General features: G+C 33.9%; 1 protein-coding gene across 2 annotated transcripts in view; it reads right to left on the reverse strand.

Moving 5' to 3' along the window:
• Positions 1-7,053, reverse strand: part of LOC136409178 (GDNF-inducible zinc finger protein 1-like) — a 79,158-nt gene extending 72,105 nt beyond the window's left edge. For both annotated transcript variants that reach the window (XM_066390524.1, XM_066390525.1), the window contains exon 1: positions 6,362-7,053. The gene's annotated coding sequence lies outside the window, so the exon portion shown is untranslated. The remainder of the gene's footprint in view (positions 1-6,361) is intronic.
• Between the last annotated feature and the right edge of the window lie 11,412 nt (positions 7,054-18,465).

Genomic DNA, 18,465 nt, shown 5'->3' on the forward strand with positions numbered 1-18,465 from the left:
ATGCGTATCAGAATATAATCGTAATATAGTGCAATCAATATCATTTCCTTTATTTTCAAGCAAGTATTTAAATGTTCAATATTTGCTTCAGGGTTAAAATGTATAGATAATATAATTTGCATTTGGTTTATCTGTAAGTAAATCATTAGAAAAAAATCTTAAGTGGACGTTGAAATATCAGTGGCATTTCTGGGATCAACTCATCTATTAGTTAGGCTCTTTTTAACAATCACCCATTACTATATCTTCGTATTACGACCCAGTGAGCTATTTTATTACTTCACAACGCCTATATATTTTTCTCACTCTTTTCCCATAATTAGCGCGGAATTAAAGTAAAATCCTCTGGATCGAACTATGGTTTAATGGGTTTTTCGCAGTCATGGAAAAATGGCGTAGATTTTAATTAAACTGTGACAAATTTGTTGAATGACAGTCAACCGCAGGGCGTTCGTAATACATTGTATTTACAATAAAAACTTGGTACAACCGAAGAGGCTCGATGAATAGCCTTTCTGCAATGGCAAAAACTCATGCACTTTACGTACAATGTTGCAGGTTATACTAGAGTAGATAATTGATTTTTATCATGCTGAATCGAATATTATTTCTTCTTAACCGATGGTAATAAACTAAACTAATTTTCATGCAGCTCATTTTTGCGATTGTATCCGTTAAACGCGTAGTCGTGACCGATGAAAGTAGATCCAAGTTAGATCACGAGCCTAAAAACTTTTATTGCTTAAATTCCACTGGTCTTTGAATGCAAAAGCAATTTAGAGGTTTGCTCTATGCCCATTTAGTGACCACATAATAAAAATTAAACTGAACTTTAAAGCTTACCTAATCGACTTGGAGGCTATATTGAACGTTAATTAAGTGTAATGATCATTGTTACGGCTGTTATCTACATAATAATTTGCGTATTAGGCTCGATGGTAGGAAATATGCAAATCACAATATGTATTTGGAAAGGTCAGGCCAACAATTCTCACACAATAACTAAATATAGAAACATGTATGAAACTAATAGTACTACTGATGATAACACATGGTAAGGTTAGTTTAAAACTTTTTCATTTTGTATACCCTACCATGGAACTTTCCGAATTGGCTTACATACCCCGATAAAATTTCCAAACAAACCATGGGCTGCCCAATGGAAAAAATAAAAGAATAATTTATCATCCCAGCCATCTTATGTCTGGGTGTCTAGGCCTATCTAGGGCGAGCATCGGCCAATCAGGTCGGGCCTGTGGATTTACTTGGCACCGAATGGTCTTATGGTGGGGTGCATCTACTTCGTTATGCACCGCACTGTTTGATCATTGTAATAGGAAATAATGGCTTCACACGGTATGTCTCCTATGTAAGCGAAGTATATAAGATCCATAAATGCTCCGTCATTTCTTTTGAGGGAATTAATCAGACCGGATTGACGTATGCATGGAAATGGCGACGTTTGAGGATTGTGAATAGGTGTTGAAATATTTTCAACTGTGTTAAATTCTTTCCCACAAATGTGCCGTACAATCACCGAGGGGAAATGATACCTCATCGTACGTGTACGTGTAAAAATGCTGAAAGTAAAACAGATAGTACGTTAATTGGATGAAAGTGGAAAATTAATAAATTACCATTAGTATAATTAAAATGTTTCTAAAAAAATCTAATAAAATCTAGATAATTTTTATCCAAGTTCATGATAAAATTACTCTAATAAAACATCATATTTGCGTAAAATGTTATGCGACATCCTAACAGGCGGCTTTGCTGCACGAGTCTACATGATGAAAGTAACTCTTTACCGCACACCGCTTCGCGGCATTGAGCGAACTGCAATTAAGGCAAAACAATAAAATAAAATTTTAAAAATGAAAGTAAAGTATTAATTGCCACACTTGTTAGTCAAACGACAATTTTACTCTTTAATCCATTTTGATGATATTATTGAGGAGTTTGAAGGAAAAATTATTCAAGATTAGTTCTCGTTATCCAAATGTTTTGTTAAGTAGAAAATATAGTACATATTATACTGGATAAAACACGTTTTTGTTGTATACCTTTCAGAACGCCACATGAACAATTTTTCTGTCATTCACATTTCGTTTTGTAATTTATTTTTTAATCTCTTGCATATCTCAATTGCTTACAAAAGCATGAGTGGTTTGAAACGCATGAGTATGATAAAAATACAATTTGATTTCCTACTGTATAATCCGAGTAATAAAGTAATAAATCCGGGTAAATCAACATTAATTTTAAACAGTTTTAAATAAATTAAAACAATGATTAAAGTACATGTAAAGACAGAGAGCTCTGTAGTTTGTAAATATATAAATTTAAATTTTATATATTTATATAAATTTATATAGAGTGGTATTTAAGTACGTGGCTCAACTTCAAGTGGCCTTTTTTGAGTGATTCTAAGACGAAAAGTTTATATAAACATAGATCCGGTAATGCTTCGATTTCAAGATAATGTTAAACATTTTTTTTTTAAGTTTTTTTCGTAGAAATCTTAATAATTATTTAGACAATTTTGTTGAAATTTCGCGACGACTTATTATTAAATGTTTTGTACTAAAAAAAACTTATTGCCATTTGTTCAAGTGTAGTTTTAATAAAGCATTTTCCTTGTTTGATTTTTCTGAAATTTTTGGCGTTATCTCTGTGCATACCACAGGCAAAAGAAGACAAAAAATTTCAAACTTCTAAGATTCCTTTGTATTATATTAAAAATTGTCACCAAGTTTTAACGTCATATTAGTTTGTGTTTTCTTGTTATTTAGAATTTTTTTAATATGTAACGATTTTTTAAAAAAATTTGACAACCTGTACTTTGAAAATGAAGCATTACCGGACCTATGTTTATATAAATTGTTCATCTTACAATCACTTAAAGAATCACTCTTTAAAGTTTGGTCATGTATTTAAATAACCCCGTGAATATCACCTAGCAATATTGCTACAAGATATAAAAAATCTCAAGTTAGTTCAGGTTGCATGGATTTTTTAGAAGATGCCATGTATCTTCAAATTTAATTGAAGAAAATTTCTAAAAAATCTAAATAGTCTTAAGTACCTCTATGTTTTTATGAAAAAACTTTACTAACATATGAAGGTATAGTACTTTTAAGAAAGAAACTTAGTAAGACGTAAGTTGCAAAAGTCTCGTTTATTTCTATACGAGATATTGATGAGTGTAAGTTTTAAAGTTATTTACCGATTTTTCTTTACTTCGTATATTCTTGGTATCCTTTGAAACGCTAAATAGTGTATATCCTAAAGAGTAATAAGCCTATCAAATTTAATTTAAACATCGAAGAAACTTTGCTATCTACAGGGCATTTCGAATTTAATCTGTTTCCAATTAGAGGGTGGTAGAAAATTGCAAAAAAGATTGCTGTAAAGAAACGTTTTTTTGACATATTTAGCTCAGATTTAAGATGTAAATTTTTATATTGGTCCACCTGAATATACATATGTTACTAGATACTGTGAAATCTCCATTGCGATATTCTTTTGGCAGTCAGGTCCCGTTTCAAGACTTGTCCAATTTAGAAACTGTTTTATCATTTTCATTTTTTCCCTATGTGTAACTGTTTTTGAAGTATTTACTATTTGTCAGTACTTACGATCTATGGTAGAAAAAATGGGGTGGTATAAAAAAGGCTTGTTCTCCAAAATTATATCGCTCTATACATCTTTACATTGATTGCTTTAAGAGTACATAGAGGTAGAATATTAGTTACTTGTGATTATAAGAAATATACCTTCACCCTGAATTTACACCAAATATCTGAAAACTTAGGTCAGCAACGAAAAATGTTAACACCCTGTATCTCCGTTAATATGCGTTTTTTTAATTCCTGTTTTCTTACTACGTTTTCTTATTTCGAGATTTTCTAGAGCGCTACAAAAGAAGACAGATTAAAACTGCAAATTGCGTATAAAAGATAAATGTTTATCCCTAACGTCTAGGAAAAGTTCAATTTTACTCTGATAATCTCATAAACTGTTCAAAGTAGATAAGAAATACTTTGATATCGCAAAGGTTATTGAGACATGGGGTGTTAGGATGCCAGTTTTTTTTAGATTTTGTTTCAGAACTGTTTCAGTTTCTGTAACACTAAGGTGAACTTCTGTAGCTAACTTGATTTTAAAAATTGTTCTAAAAATCTACTGGTGCTCCTGGGGTCAAGTTTCCATTACTACATATTTTCTGTTATGTTTAAAAGGGGATGGAAACAGTTTCAGATTGGACAAAAATGTATGAGAAATAAATTCAACATGAATTCGTATTTTAGGAATTGAGCAGGTAGGGGCGCATTTTCTTCCTGTGGATTTAAACAACAGTTTAATGATCTAGTTGTGAAGATTCTAACATTAGCGCGTTTACAAAATATCAAATTAACATTTCAAAACTGAGCTAGTTGCGACGCAAAATCTCAAATTAAAATCTAAATTTTTAGCGCCTTGGGTCTCAATAACGAAACGTTTTCAATTTTTTTCTTAAATAAGGAATCATCTTATTTTAACTTAATAAGGAATCGCCTTACAAAATATTTGCATGCCATTTTCGGACACTCTGTACGCAATAATAATTCATGATTATGATCGATTTAAGTACCTTTTTTTGCCCCACGATTTATATTTCGGCAAGGAAAGGTTACTGGTAGGTCCTCAATAGGAATGAAGCCTTCAAATATAAATGGAAAGCAAATGCTGCGCAACCCAGAACCCGAAATTGGGGACAATTTAGGTGTTTCCACAAATGGTTGAGTCGATGCCTGCCTGTGGTTTGCTCCCCCCTTTTTTTCCTTCCATCCTTCTCAGGTTACATGCGCACCATGTGTGAATGACTTCGGACATGCCCAACATGGCGTGTTGCGCATGTCCCAAATAATCTGAAATAATATAATTTGCATGGGCACATGCCTAATGAAGCCAATAAGCATAAATATTTGTCGCTGGGTTACCTAACGTAGTACTCGTTAACACTTTCCAGATGAGGCGTTGGACGTCGCCTCGTCCGTAAAAACCTCGTACTGTAACAAATTACTTTCTGGACCTGTGATGTACCTAATTATTTTTAGGTCGGCGAAGTTTTACCCCTTGGCTCTTTCACTAATCCTTAAGGTACCAAATTAATTTTTTGCACCCCCAGTTTCTTCCAATCGGCGTTCCTATAATTTCCGCGTAAAAGTCATCCCCGATTGGCGCGCGAAAATGCTGAAGGCCGTTAGGTAATTGAGATAATAATAGGTATATTATAGTATATTACAATACGAGATGGCAAATATTTCATTACTGTGAAGAGATTGTGTTGTGAAATCTCTTATCGAGAATTATATATTGTTTTATTTTCAACGACTTTCTGAATAGAATTTAAAAATGTGCTTGAACGTGGTTTATGGAAGGTTCTTCATTCTGGCTGAGATACATCCGATGAAGTAGGCTTGCAGGACATGAGAATGTGCCAGCAGCATTAAGAAGGGGTTAAAATTCTTATCGGTGCTTATAACAACACCAATTTTATTATTACTTTAATATATAAGTATGTGAGTATTGCGTATATAGTTATAAATAAATTAAATTGTTTTGGTTTTGTGTCGTGTAGGAATTAGGCTTTCCAATACATATGTAGGTGTTTTTTTGGTTCAGTTTTATAATATTTATCCAATTTGAGTATCAACATACATATATTACATACAGGAACCATTCGCTCCCCTACTTTTAAAAATAACTTAGCCTAGTCTTAGAAAATAACCTTATAAAATAAACTTAAAAATTATAAAAATATGAGCCAAACAAGTATCTCAGAAACTCCCGGAGCCATAAAAAAGCTAGAAATGATAAATTGCAGTGGTTCGCAATAGACATCTCTGTTGGTACCTAATGACAATCTAACTAGGGTTTTGAACCAATTAAAGGATAAGTGCAATATGGGCTTGACAGGCAATTTAAAGTTTTCATAAAAATACATTTTCCGGCTTAAAAAGTACTAAAACCTGATGATTTCCAAACCAACAATGTTTTTCCAATCAATTATCTCAGTAAGGTTAATGAAACAAAATATAGAGGAGAAGCCGCCAATATCGTGGAATAAAAATAAGAGAGTTTAAGCATATACTTTTATTTGCTATTTAAAAAATCACTAATACCTTGATGAGGCAATTGCGCTCGATTGAGCAAGTCCTACATAAGCAAATTCTCAAAATACGCAAACCTACGCTAAAATGTGAGATTATTAAAGTTTCCTGCCGAAATCGGCAGACTTCCTGCCCACTCAGCTGCATCTACATATTATCACAAGGACAAGGAGGACAACTTTACAATGTAAATTTTTCTTACATACCTACCTAATGCGAAACTTCCTGCTCTAAGGCAATATCCGAGGGTCTCTCATTTGAGGGCCTCACACCGATGCAAACTTCTTGAGTTCAATTTACTGACACGAGAAACGGGTATTCACTGAGATTTCGTCAAATATATCTGCGCAATTCTAGCACTAAAAAATCAATTCGCGAAATGTTTAGTACCATGATCGCACAGTGTGTGGAACGCGTGTCCGTCGACTGGAACCAGGAAACGAGGTAGACTGCAGGCGGGCTCCGGCGGGCTGTTCTGCGATTTCTGCGAAGGCCTGCCCGAAATTGCAGTGCGTCTCAAGGCCAGGAGCCTCACTTACGTAACCTCCTCCTAACAACCGGCGTAGCAGGTAAAAAAAGCCTCCCTCCTCCGTGTATTTTTAGAAAGACGTTAGAGAAAGACCGCCGACTAAGTTGCTTGCCAAATGTCGTCTCCAAGGAAACTTTATTAAGGTTATCCTGTTTCAATGCCATCGCCTCAGAAAACGAAGAATTTAGCTTACAGAGCAATTTTAACTATTTGAGAACTTTACGTATTTCCCTCCACTTCCACTGCTTGCTTACGTCAGGTCGTTAACTACAGTCCATTTGATTAGAGGGTCAAAGTCAATATTAATCTCCATTCAACATTTTTATTATCAAACACATACGCAACGATAACGTTCGTAAATTTTTTAAATTTTGGAAGTGTCCCACTACTATCCACACTCGATTTCCTATCATGACTTTCTTGCTACATTCTAGGTTTAATTCTGCATTAATGTGTACAGGGTGTCCCATATTCGACTCTCCACATGGGGATCTTGGAAACTGTGGGAGATGCAAAGTCGGTTAAATGGAGGTAAAGTTGTGTCTTTATGAGAGGAGTACTTTGCTTTTTTAACTTTCTCAAAACTGTAGATTAAAAATTTTTTAAATATATTTTATTTTTCTACATTACTGACATTTATTTATTAAAAGTGATCATGAAGTTACTGTTATGATGAGCACTAATCGATTTTTAAGCCTTTTTTGATGTTGCTGGAATTACCTTATGCGATCCCCTGAGAAGATTCATTAGATATACACTCAGAGACAAAAATCTTTACTATTTTATTTTAAGTAATTTTTTTTGTTTCATTTTGGCACTTTTTGGGTTTTTTATTATAAGATACCTTGTGCCACGTTTGGTGGTAGGTATCTAGTTTTACGTATAATTAAATTTATTTTGGACAAAATAATGTTTAGAAACAGCCTTTACAGCTGAATAAGCAATAATGTTACAAATTATTTTAAATTTAAGTATTACCGTAAAAACAGCGATCTAGTACCGTGAGAAGGTTGAGATTGAGGTCCTAGAGTGCCCACCAATGCGTCCTGATGTTAATCCCATAGAACATCTATGGGACATTCTGACGCGACATATACGATCAGCAGATCTAGCTCTTAACTCAATTGTAAAATTGAGCATTGGTGCACAGGAAGAATTGAATCGAATTCCGCAAGAAACCATCAAAGATCTTCTGCGGAGTACGCCCAGGAGGATGTAGACTATAGCTAGAGTTAGAGGAGGAAATACTGTGCTAAATTTTTCTTGTATTAGAATATTGTTATATTGTTATTGTTCCTCTTTCTAATTAAATCTTATAACCAAAATCAGGCTGTTTTACTCCTTTACGAGTCTATTGTAAAACTTCAGCTTGTAATTTATTTGACTATAAAATATGCAAAATATTCCATTACAAGACATCTAGCAATGAAAAACACAAAAAGTGTTAAAGAAAACGAAAAAAAAAAGTATGAGTTAAAAAAGTGTAATATTTTTGTCTCCGAGTGTATAATATTCAAGCAAATTTTTAAATATAATTCAAAAATTCGTAGTTGAAAATAAAATGGCATACTATTCGCGTTGGGAATTTTCATTTCTCTTTCCAGGTTCTGTATGATATATTTTTTACTAATTTAATGATAATTTTTGCATAGTTGCAAATTAATGAAGGAATATTCATTGAATTGAAGTATTCGTACTTCACTAGTATTATGAAACTGCATCATAAAAATATGTATTAAGTGAAGGATTAATTTGCGGTATGCTAAAGTATTAGCCATTATTCACCAAATGAAAACGTTTTTTTCCATTCTTCTAAACTATAGCTGTAATAACTTTAATAACGAGAGGTATTGCTGAAATGTAAAAAAATCTGAAACTAGTATCTAGTGTTGAGGTCTTGTCCGCTGGCCTTCTTAGACACTGTTCTATTCACATTCATGAGTCCTATCCTATAATTAAATTTTAGTAGATTTTACTTTATTATTATATCTCCTTGAGCATTTAAAATATCTTCGTGTGTTATATAATTGTGAAGGTTATATGGAATTTGGCCGGTTTTGTTTCTTATTTATATTCAGTATTTTTTGGAAATCAGAAGTAACCATGTACTAAAGAGACCTATAATTTAGATCTTTTCCGTCCTCATGGGGATACCCTGTACCTACCCATAGGTGTACTGTTCTTGTGGATCGGCGATAAATAAGACTACTTTTCAAATTTTATGAGACTCGACAAACATTATTTAATTATAAATTCAACAATAAAAACACGCAAATTACCAAAATAATGCTTTGCATTACTTAGAATACTTTAATACCTTTACTTGTATTAAGACTTTTCACTAGAGCGTCCAACACTTAACTCCTACGTCCCATGGCACACTGTCCCCTTATACCTCATAACCTCCTTAGGGACAGGAACGAGATATTTCCAGAACTGTATTGAATCTTTTCGAATCACGTTGGTCATCCATGAGTTCTCGGGAATATTCTCGTAAGCTTATACCGGGACGTCTCCATAAGTAGTCACATTAGTTACTCATATGCAGCATGTAAAATTCATGGAATTATATTGGTGAGGGTTAAGTTTTGGAAACCCCCTACCCTTTCTTAAATTTAGAGAAATCTCTCTAATTATATGGGTTTTTCGTTGATCACTCAACAGGTAATACCTTTAAACCACGCTATTAACAAGAACTTGTCTATGCAAGACTGCATCACCAAAGGACGTAATGTTTTTTTTTATCAATAAATGCAAATGTAACAATAAGTTCACCTGCAATTATTAATTGATTGGTCTAATCCACGAAATACATAGAGATACTACTCAGAAAATGCATGAGTTTAAAGAAAAGAATTCAGTCATTTAATGTAGAGAATACATTACCATGCGTGGAAAGCATACCAAGACATCACTTATTTTAAGCCAATGTATAAAATTCATCAAGACAATAGTTCTAATTATATCCGTTGGAGGTAAAGTTTAATAAAATTATGAATGTCGTACATGATTACCGAATAATGAATACATTTATTCTATGTAATTTTAAAAAAAATCTCAATATCAACGCGTTAAAAGATGGACATTTAAATAAATAAATAACATATTGTGGCGGGTGATTATTAAAAGAAATCCTTGCAGAAAGTGAGGGACTATAAACGCAGGACGTTGATTTCACCATTTCCTATTTACCATCAAACATCTGACTGCCAATAAATCACAAATGAATTTATTCAAGACGTGTCTCTAATATTTCAACAGTTACTTGAGATTTTTTTAATGATCGCCCTTTATTAAAGTAATAAATCTTTAGAGGTAAATCAATATCTGATATTATTGCACAAACGCACAATTTTATCCATAACAATTTTTTCACGCAACACTTTCTCGGTACAGTATAAATTTTTTTTAACTTTCACATTTGATTTAGTGAATTTTGACATTTCCAGAGAAGTATACACAGTGTGTATAAAAAAAGTGTCTTAATCTTCATTTTAGTCGCATTAAATAATATACTTTTTTATATGGGAGAATTCAGCTTTGCATACTATGTATTACTGAAATGGTCCATATCCATGAGAGTTGCCATTGGTCGGTTTTCATATCTCACGGATTAGATTTTAACCAACCAATCACATGAGATGAAATCCATATCCGTTTACCTAACCGGAATCTCGGACCTATCTTTTTTTGTTTGTCAATATATTCTGTATGTTTGAAGCGGATTGTTCATTTTGTCTTTTATTGAATTTGCGAATAACGCCTCTCACACCAGTAGAAACTTTAGGAGCGGTGGATTTGTATATAATTCGAGTTAAAACTAACTGAGAATAACACTTACTCTTTACTAATTTTTTTTTAGTTAGTTTTATCTGAAATTAGTGTGAAAACTCACAGCTCTAACAACTTTTACTGGTGTGTTGTGTTACTCCCGAACAAAATAGAAGAAAAAACTGGACATTGTAATAGGAAAAGCGAAAAACCAGTATTTTCCACTTAGTAAACTATACTGAAAATACACCTTTCTCGTGATGGTGCGGGAAAATACACATTTCTCGAAAACGCACGGACGATTGCCATGCCATTTTCCGGGCTCCTAATGAAATTTTAGTATATTGTATTTCAGGTCAGCGTCATCGCTGTTTTTACCAATGTCTATATGTTAATGTCACACTAGAATTTTTTCATCTTTTGTATTCATCGTAATTCAATGAAACTTTTTGCTTCTTAGACTCGATTTTTCCTATAAATGTAAAACGTAGAACAAAGCAAAATATAAAAATTTTCTCGGAAAATTGGTTATACATTTTTAAAAAATCAACTCCTGTAGCAAGTATGACTCAATTCGAGGTATTGCTCATCGGTCCCGAGATCTCGTAAAGAAAAGTATCGTTTATTACGCGTCTGAAATCCATTTTTCCGTGTCTACGTGACTTCTCGTGTCCGGCTTTGCATCACACGGGAAACTGTCACGCACGGTAGGAAAATGGTATTTTTCAGAAGCGTAATGAAATATACTATAGCCGGTCCCTTAGGTCAACTTAAAAAAAATGGGCGGAAAGAAAACATATTTTCTGGTCTGTGTGTAGAAAAATTGTTTAAAAAGCTTTAAAATACAGTGGTGCATGTATTTCAAGGGCGTATTTGTGACTTTATTTCAATTAAAAAAAATTTACAAAAATATGTCGAATTCGTCATGGTTACCGATGTATAAGAGTTCACAAATTAAAATAAAATCTTTCATGTTTTATTTACAGCTATATAACGCAATTATTTTATTTCTTAGGTTTTTCCAAAGCAAATATTCAGCCTGCTACTTTCTACCTGGCTGGATGTCACTTTCAATTTGTCTTTCATACTATTTTATATATGCGTATCTCGTTGAATGTATCCAAAAAAGACTATACACCACATTCAATCTCTGACATGTGTGTTTTTTTAATTTGCTTTTACAGGCTTTTGAATAAAAGATTTATTTATGTCATGCATTTTTTTAACAACATAATGCTTGTTGAAATAAATTCATATTTTCTTCTTAATTTTAATTGAGATAGCACTATTTAACACATTGAAAGAAATTCTGAGAAGCAGAGTGGTGTACAAAAATAACCATGACACTAACTCGAAATACGATCTGGTCGTTGTATTTCGGGAGGTCTAATGGACTATGCTTTTCATTATTAGACTCTGAATTTCAATAGCAGTCCGAAAAATGCCATTTTTCTGTGCGCTAACGGGAAAGGTGGATTTTTCTGTACCTTTACATGCAAAGTGTTTTTTCAGTTTTTTTACTCTCAGTTTAATTAACTAAAATATCAATAAATGTGAGTCGTATAAATATATTGTACATGACGCTACCTATCACGTGTTTAGCAGGGCTCTTTAAGTTTTCCTGACTGGTCTGCGGCTCGCCCGAAAATCTACGTGTATCCGTCCTGCAAAATGGTTTCCGAATGTAGCAAAATTGGATGTAATTTCCAACCGAGGGAAAAATTATTGGAATATTCTATTATTGAAAACTAGATAGATAGTTCAAGGAAGTACCTATATAAGTACGTAATAAAAAATAAAAAAATTTCGTTTTCATGCTTAATGATTATTTAAAATAAAAAGCTTGATTAAACTTTTTGGTGGCTCTTTTGCAAGTGATGTATTCCCAGATGTATCTGTAAAGTCGCCGAAAGTCACTGGAGAGGGCTAGAAAAAAAATTCTGTGTATTGCGACTTTTTAAAAATTAAGAGTTCATGCAAAATTAAGCGGTTAAGGGGGTTTAATTTAAAAAAAAACAAATGTGATGGTGTTAAAAATGTTATGTGTTTACTTTTTAATTACTTATGTTAAAGACTATAAACCTTGTGGCATTTCTTGGCATGTCCAATATTACATTTAACAAAATGACACATATAAGCATACCTATATCGATGCATTGAACATCGATCTAATATCGATAATATTGTTCTTTACTTTGGTAAAATCAATGGAAGTTACCAATTTTTAAATTTCCGAATTTGAGAATGTTTGTGAATATCACTTTGAAAATTTACACACACAATCTTCTTATAATCGTCCATATCCCCGGTGTCCTCATAAAAACCTTACGATACCATCGCTAATTTATTCGAAGAAAATAATGCGTCCAACAAGCCCGAAATCTCAATGCCTCCATCTTCAAAGCTAAATAATTCAAATCTCTCGCCCTCGCCCTCGCCCTCACCCTCCGCCAGTGAGCCGTGTGGCCGCCGAGTAAACAGAGTGCAGGCCGATATCTGGGCCCTTAGACAGGGACGTATCCCCACCCTGTATTGATCGGCACCCCTCATCCACCCTACTCCAACGGCCGCCCGGTGCATTCCCGTCTTGACTTTGGACGACGAGCTTTGTGCGTTTACATGGAACTTTACAGAAGCAGCTTAGACAAAAAAAAAATATGATGGTCGAGACAGTAATTGGTTTTCGATACAGGGCATTTTTTTTTTAAGAATGAGGCCTTTATTGCTTTTCCTCCACAATTTTTAAAATGCATTTCTCCCCAGTTTTCTATCTTAATTCGGCAATTCTTGAATCCTAAAAAAATTATAAAATATATGGCGTAGTTCAGTATACCCGCTGATCCCATATTCCATTCACTCGTCCCGACTAAACACACAATACATATCAACTTGAAGAGGTAACCTTGACGTTCCGCTAAAATTTACAAGGTTGTCTGACTTTAAAAAATTGTCGATGTTTCTAATTATTATTATATCGTTATTTTCAGAGAATTCAACTGTCTGAATTAGGCACAGTTAATGAAATAAGAAACCCAAGAAATTTACCTCACGTTACTCGGACAAATGGGTTTATGCTTTGTTTGATTTTGGATTTTTACCTTGGCATTTCTCCGTTATACGATTATTTTCTACTATTTGGTTCAATGCAAATTCTTTTCTTTTATTTGGTTCAATGCTTTGTGACTTCTGCGAGCAGTCACGTAATTTTTATTAAATATTTGATATACCAGGAGGTCGAAATGCATTTAGTCACTTGCACCAGCAGCTCTCGCCAAAGTAAGTTTTCGTTAATTGCTTTATATACGTATTTATCAAGGATATTAAACACCCCGGCCCGTGCGAGTAGTGTCTCAGCTCGGTCCGGAAAAACGTACGTAATTTTATTACCAAACGAGACTGGCTATTTCTCTAGGAATTCTTAAGAACTCCACATTCCTATTTTGCTTCACAACTCTATTGCCCTATATTTTCGCCCATCAACACCCAATGTTAATCCGTAGTCGTTTTATTGAAAATTTTTATTATTTATTTTTTCAAATAATTTGAACCGGGCCTGATTAGCGAAGGAATTACCCGGACCGATGTTAGCTCGATCCCAAGCTCAAACTCGACTTGGGACCGGGTTGAGGGTAGATCTAATAGGACAGGTCCGGCCCCTGCTAGTTTTTAGTTTATATAAATTTAGAAATTATTTTCCCGATTCTTAAATTGTAAAAAAAAGTTAATAACATTAGGTGGCCATGATGCATGCAGACTTTAAACAGGGGGTTTTGGAATAGGAGGTTCCCCAGTTGATCGCAAATTTTTTGAGGAAGATGTGATTAGTGATTATTGTATTTAAACAGGGTGTGAATTGTTCATTACTGAATTGCACGGAATAGAACTCCGTTTTTGTTTACATCTTGATTTCAAATCTGATTAATTTTGAGATATTCAGTAACAGTGCCTGTGATGGCAGCCTCTGCGACACTCGAAAAGGAACGAAAATAACTACAATCCATATGAAATAGTGATTTTGTTATTGACCTAGACATTCACTTCGGTAAGGTGATTAAAAATTTGTTATCTTATTAACGATTTTAAGATGTAGAGGAGGATGACGGTGACAAAACGAAGTTCTCCAAGAGGCTGTGACACTAGCCCTATGCACAAAATGAAAAAAAAAACGTACTTTTATTTGTGAAGATCAAAAGGTCTTCCGATCAGTAAACTTCCTAAAACAGCCTATACCATAAATGTGTATAAAATAGCGGTTTTTGAAGTTGTGCTAGGCATGGTCTGTATGGACAATGAATGCTGTGAAATTACATTTCTCTTTGTTTGTTTTCTTTAATTACGATAAACGAAAATTAGTCCCCTTAGTGCCAACAGATCAAAGTCTTGGAAAGTTTACCAAGAAGATAATATCCATGAAAACGTTGAAATAATGACAAAAAATTGGTCAGTTTTGTATTTTCCATGGAAATAGTCTTCCAAGCATAGCTACCAGTATATTGATCTACTAGCCGAGGTGCAATGGCAGTGTTAAAATAAAGCTCCTAAGGAGGATGAAAAGTATTCCACCCTAAGAACTTTTTGGAAAATTTAATCCTTGCCTCAAGATATAGAGCGCAAAAGTGTGTCAGCTATTTGACATCCACTAGGATGCACTAAAGTAGCCAATCAGAAATATATCCACACAGTGATTTCTGAAATTAAGTTCGACATTTAAACTACTAAAAATAAAGGTTGTCTACTAAGAACAAATAAAAAGCTGTGTTGGCCAATTTAGACACACTAAGAAGCGTGGAATGATGCCTAAAAATGTACAAAACGGTTAATCTTTGTTGTTTTATTACCTTTTAAGTAAGCAGGGTCAAAATGGTTCCTTATAAAGATCTTTTGACGAACGTTCAGCTTAGCGGACCGTACTGTCTGAATAACGAAATTCTGAACGTCCAACAAGTTTATAACAATTATCGATTATCCGAATTTTCAAAAATAAAGTTTTTTTATTTTTGTGAATTAAAGGCGGTGCTTGACACCATAAGGTTCTGTAAGGACATCAAAGATTGTTCCCGTTTTTCAAATTCACCTCCATCAGCTTACTGAAAGTAAATTCCATTAAAGATTGCATTTATGTTAAGCCTGATGCTGTTGGCAAAACGATGCCTTGACCCATTGGGCACTCGAATGGGATAAAAGCAAACCCCGATCATCGGGATTTACAGATATCTATATATTTTTTTGCAGAGATCTAAATGCGGTGCTTGCCAGTCTATACCCACCAGGATGCTGTACAAATACCACTGCTATTTCAGTGACACATATAAAATAGGTCATTTCTGGAATTTCGAACAAATGTTTTGTACGTGTGTAAGTTTTTGTTAAAGATGTTAGCAATATGGTCATTTCTTGTTATAATTGCAAGTCGAAAGAAAGCGACAGAACTTTAATTGAAGGTGAATTGAAATTGGGGGTTGAAGGGTTTAATGAAGGTAAATGAAAAAAAAAACCGGTGGTGTGGAATCCCCCATATAAGGGTTACTACGAGTCATTCAAATTCAAGACAGTTTGAAATTTGAATTTGAAAACCTTCGAAATAATTTAATAGTTTCCTTTTCCATCCTGAATTCGTTTTAATATTCTAACAATGTTCTAAGAAGGTGATTAATTTAGGCGAATATTTTTTTGCTGTTTCTTCTTTTATTTCCACTTTGGCCTTTTTATATCTACTCCGGTTCTCTCCAATATCTATGCCATATATACCAATACCATTTTGTTTGTTTTGGACCGTCTCTATTCAGTTCTGCTCCGAATGATATTCGATGGGAACTTCTCCTTTATTTTTCGCAGGTGTCGAATATTTAGACATTTTATATAGACATTTTCTAGAAAGCAGGTAAAAGATATTTTTTAGCAGGCAGTAACTTTCATAAATGGAGCTACAAAGCATGCAAATTAGGAATATGCCTTTTTATGTGGTCCATTCCTATTCATAAAGTTGGCTGTCGAGATGACCCATTCAATTTTGGTCTTATTGTACTTTTGCCAGCGTTGTGCAATACTGTTGAAACTTATACTTACAACTCTGAAGGGGACAATGAGCTCCTTTTTCGAGGGGTACGCCCTGATGAATGACCTTCGGTGGCATTTTCAGGCATCTAAAAGTACCTGCAATGCTATTTTCTTCTTCTTTGATGAGCTCTACATTATCTTGATTAAAGAGAGGCTGCGGCGGTATTCTTTTTCGACTCGTCCGAGGCCTTCGATTGTGTGACTCTCCAGGTGTTGCTGCAAAAGCTGGACATTTAAGTTTTTTTGAGGTTTGCTGGAAAGTCCGTAGGCAATGGCAGTAGATAGTTAACAGGGCTCAGTTTTGAAACCATTGATTTTTTTTGCATGTTAATATTTGCTTTTCATAAGCTTTTCAGGCAAATTCAAACTCTCTGATGGTGACATTACAATTTTGTGGAGGTATATGGCTGCGGTCAGACTGAAGGCTACAGTGATGAGAATCCTGATGCTGCGAGAAAATGAACAAACTAAACCTACCTGACGAGCATTCTCCCATTGGAGGATCTTACCAACATCGCCATGTTATTTGCAAATACTGCCAGTTACCTGTATCCTGTCCTAGATATTTTTTTGCTGTCGAAGCGTGCAGTTGGTTAGGTATGTCGCGCCGACATCCATCAGCCTTCTAAACCTCTTTTTCTATTCAAACCAATTTTTTTAATATCTTACGTTACATCCATCCTTTAAATCGTTTCCTCTATGTATAGTAGAAAAGAGTAATTTCGAGGGTCCACAGTGTTTGCTGGATAGTAACTTTTCAATGCGTTGCCACTTCGTATTCAGAAATTATCCAATATAGGTGACTTTAGATTTGACGTCAAAAAACTCCTAGTAGAGATTATTCATTGGGCGAGTTTTACCAGGAGGCCAAAGGAGACGAAAGGAGACCAAGGATATTTTCGCTTATATAGGCTTTGCCAACCACATGTACCTAGATGGGAAAGGACATTAAAGCTATTTTTTATAGATTGATTAAAAGCGAACAATACCACAAACATCACTTTTTCAATGTATTTTTTATTTGATGCTTTTCCTGCGTCGTAGTAGCCGGTAGACTGACCAACACGGCATTCTATTATTCCGTTTAAAATCCATGGGATAGTTTGAGTGCGTAGTTCATTCAGAATTGTGACTTGTAATGCCGCAAATTGTTTTAAGGTAACTAATCTTCAATTGTCCAACACTCTTGCTTAAAAAGGAATTCAATTTCATCCACGTTTTGTGGAATCGTGTCTTCCTGAAAGTTTATTAAATTACTTGAAAACTTAAAGAGAATTGCACTAGAAACTCTCTTTATTAAGAGACATTCAAATCGTTTTTGAACTTATCCTTATATTACAGGCACAACAATAGTCGGTAGCAGGTTCAAAAAATGTTCTCAACTCATTATATGGGTAACTTTTTTTATTAATGAAGATAGAACTTTGCTGAAATGGTAAAGCGGGGCGGAATTTTATACAGAGTTCAATTAGCGCTTTTATATTTCTGAAATATCCAGCATAATTCTCTGTTTAATGTGTATCCATAATTTACCTAATTGAAAAAATATTAACGTACAATGTTACATACCATTGTGAAGAAATAAACGTAACTTGCCAACGATTCCATAAAATTTTCAGAAAAAATATATAAATAATTTTCAATAAAAAAAATATAAAATTCTGTCACACATGTCTATGAAATAAAAGATTTAAAGATGTTTAAAACGTTTTTCCACCTTTATCGTATTCTACGTCAAAATGTTTATCAAGAATAGATTTCGTTTTTCCACAATACTCAAGATTCATAATACTCAGTAATATACGAGGTAGAAAAATTAAGTTTCAGGAACAAAGAACGAGGCTGAAACTATAAAATGTTGATATTAAAATCGTCCAACATTACTAGCAATTTACCGACAGATTTGCAGAGATAGTAATATAGTTTTTTTGTACGTTTTATTTTTACGATGAA

This window comes from Euwallacea similis, chromosome 5, assembly GCF_039881205.1.
Source record: "Euwallacea similis isolate ESF13 chromosome 5, ESF131.1, whole genome shotgun sequence".
NCBI lineage: Eukaryota > Metazoa > Arthropoda > Insecta > Coleoptera > Curculionidae > Euwallacea > Euwallacea similis.